Source organism: Colobus angolensis, unplaced genomic scaffold (assembly GCF_000951035.1).
Source record: "Colobus angolensis palliatus isolate OR3802 unplaced genomic scaffold, Cang.pa_1.0 Scaffold156, whole genome shotgun sequence".
Taxonomy (NCBI): Eukaryota; Metazoa; Chordata; class Mammalia; order Primates; family Cercopithecidae; genus Colobus; species Colobus angolensis.
Window position 1 is genome coordinate 5,075,478 of NW_012114666.1, and position 3,400 is coordinate 5,078,877.

Below are 3,400 nucleotides of genomic sequence, written 5' to 3' on the forward strand. Positions count from 1 at the left end.
GAAGGGAGCACTCAATGTAGCATATGGGGGAAGTCCTTCCAGAAAGAGAGCAGCACACTCACAGGGCCTCGGGGGCGTGCCCTTAGATAGTGTTCCTAGAGTGGAGTAAGCAAGGAAAAGAATGGTGGGTGGGCGAGCTGGTCAGAGAGGGGCATTTGGGCCGACGTGACTAAACGGCTTTAGATTTCACTCTGAGCTAGCTGTCTTTGGATAGCTCTGGAAACAGATGTGACATTAGAAATGATTTTCAAATAACCTCACTCCGGAGACTAGATGGAAGGAGGGCACAGGGGCATGTAGAGACAGTAAGTGCAGTGACTGCAGGAAGCTCCAGGGACCCCTGTGGCTGCCCAGACCAGGGCGGAAGCAGGACACAGTGGTGGTCTCAGGCTCTCCGAAGGTAAAGGCAACTGAAGGTGCAAACAGGATGAGTGTGGAAGGTGAGGGGAAAAGGGGCGCCCCGGACGCCTCCAATATTTGGGGTCTGAGCCACTGAAGGAATAGAGTCGCAGCGCGCTGAGAGGGGAAGACCAGGAGAGGATCAGGACAGGAGGAAGGCGGTGATGGTGGGAATGGGAAGTTCAGGAATCGGGTTTTAGGCATGCGACATTTCAAATTGTTTTTATACATCCAAAGTAGTATAGGGTAGTGCAAGGTAGACACAGTTCTTGCCCCTCTGGGCACTTATATCCTAATGAGGGAAACATCCAATAAACAACAAAACAAAGAGGTAAGATCACACGTCCAGCAGTGACAGGGGTTCTGAAGGTGATGTGACAGTAAATGGCAACCACAGTGACCAGGGGCAGCCTTTGTGGTGAGGAGACATTACGGCCTAGACCCAGGACAGAGGACAGCAAGGCAAAGTCGCCGAGGAAGGAATGAGCTACGCATGTTGGAGGGACAGAAGGAGATCAGAACAGAATGACCAAGAGGGAAGGGATGAGGGGAGGTGGCCATGGCTTTTCTTGTGTGACACCAGAAGGCTTCTCCCCAGCCTGGGTGGTTCTTTCAATGTGAAGGGAAGCCATGAGGAGGCTTTACAGAAGGAGAATGTCGTCATCTGATTTCCATTCTTATAAAATGGAAATGCAGGCCAGGCGCGGTGGCTCATGCCTGTAATCCCAGCACTTTGGGAGGCTGAGGCGGGTAGATCACTTGAGGTCAGGAGTTTGAGACCAGCCTGGCCAACACGGTGAAACTCCGTCTCTACTAAAAAAATACAAAAAGCCGGGCATCATGGCACATGCCTGTAATCCCAGCTACTCGGGAGGCTGAGGCAGGAGAATTGCTTGAACCCAGCAGGCGGAGCTTGTGGCGAATCGAGATCGTGCCACTGCACTCCAGCCTGGGTGACAGAGCGAGACTCCGTCTCAAAAAACATTAATGAAATAGAATAAAATAAAATAATAAAATAAAATGGAAATGGAGAATGGATTCGCTGGAGAGGGAGACAACTGAAGCAGTGGGTAAACCAAGTGGGAGTCCCCGACAGTCATCCAGCCAAAATACCACATGGAGTTGGCCAGCTCGATGAAGATGGGGTAAAGCCGGTTGATTTCAGACCTGCTCTAGAGGGAGAGACAACAGGCTATCCAGACTGGGTGAGGAGATTAGAGAAAGAAGAAACAGGGACATGCTGAAGTTATCGGAGTTAGGCTGGGAAAAGATGGCTGGCGGCCCCTGAGAACAGAGAACCCAAGTTCTCTTTGGGTCCTGTTAAGTTCCAAATTGATGAGGAAGCAGGAACAGGGAATACATACCCGTCGTTAGCTCTTCTCCCTGCCTCCTCGCTGTGCCTAGCGGAAGTGACGCAAGCTGCACCGGAAGTGATGTGAGGCGTAACAGTAGTGACGTGAAGCGTAGCGGAAGTGACTGCGGCCGAGGTGTAGTGCTGTGCCGAAGGGAGATGGGACTGTAAACGCCAGAACGGGGTTCTGCATACCCCGAGACCGCTGCTGTTCGGAGACGTGCAGGTGAATGCCCCATCACCATGTCTGACCAGGAGTCAAAACCTTCAACTGAGGATTTGGGGGATAAGATAAAAGATGAAGATATTAAACTCAGGGTTATTGGACAGGATAGCAGTGAGATTCACTTCAAAGTGAAAATGACAACACCTCTCAAGAAACTCAAGGAATCGTACTGTCAGAGACAGGGCGTTCCAGTGAATTCCCTCAGGTTTCTCTTTGAAGGTCAGAGAATTGCTGATAATCAAACTCCAGAAGAACTGGGAATGGAGGAAGAAGATGTGATTGAAGTTTATCAGGAACAAACCGGGGGTCATTCAACAGTTTAGACATTCTTTTTTTTCCTTTTCCTTCAATCCTTTTTTATTTTTAAAATAGTTCGTTTGTAACGTGGTATTTAAAACGGAATTGAAAACAGGCACTCTATCTCTTTAAAACATCTGGTAATTTGAATTCTAGTTCTCGTTATTCATTATTGTTTGTTTTCATTATGCTGATTTCTGGTGATCAAGGCTCAGTCCTCTTCATATTGCCCTCTCCCTTTATAAAAATTACGTGTGCACAGAGAGGCCACCTTTTTCAGGACTGTACATTTTCAGATGACAAGAGCGACCAATGCAAGTGTTCATAATGACTTTCCAGTTGGCCCTGATGTTCAACCATGTGATTGTTTCACTCCTGGACTATGACTTTTGGTGGGAGATGGAAGTTTTTTAGAGAACTGAGCTGTGGAAAAATGACTTCTCCTTAACAACTTGAAGCTATTTTTAAAATTTGAGGGTCTGGACCAAAAGTAAAGGAGCATCAGATTTTTTTTTCTTAATCTTGTCAGAAGATCCCAGAAAAGTTCTAATTTTCATTAGCAATAAAGATATACATGCAGAAATGAATACAACAGAATGCTGCTCTTTTTTATTCATACTTTTTGGCCTGAGATACCGGGTTTTAAATGGACATTGACTACACCAGCTTCATTAAAATAAACAATATTTGTAAAACTCGTAAAAGAAAAAAGTATTACCTAGATACAGAGTAGTGGAAAAACCAGGAGTGTCCAGCTTGATGGGTTTTCCCAAAGGGACACCCATCGAAAGTTCCTCTGCACACCCTTCTGTCACTTCCCCACTACAGTAGTTAAGGGTAACTACTGCCCTAGTCTTAAGCAATAAACAAGTTTTATTGGCGTTTTTAAACCTATGATCAGAGGTAAGTGAGGGCATTTGCCCAGAATTTCTCAAAAAATTACCTCAGTTGAGACCGGATGCAGTGGTTCACCCTGTGATCCCAGCACTTTGGGAGGCCGAGGTGGGCGGATCACGAGGTCAGGAGATCGAGACCATCCTGGCTAACATGGTGAAACCCCGTCTCTACTAAAAATACAAAAATTAGCCGAGCATGGTGGTGTATTCCTGTAATCCCAGTTACTTGGG

General features: G+C 46.8%; 1 pseudogene across 1 annotated transcript; it reads left to right on the forward strand.

Annotated features, from left to right (window-relative positions):
• The first annotated feature begins 1,847 nt into the window (after positions 1-1,847).
• On the forward strand, positions 1,848-2,676 carry LOC105507985 (annotated as a pseudogene). Its single transcript, XR_001001187.1, has one exon. The product of XR_001001187.1 is annotated as a small ubiquitin-related modifier 1 pseudogene (transcript).
• Positions 2,677-3,400: the final 724 nt, after the last annotated feature.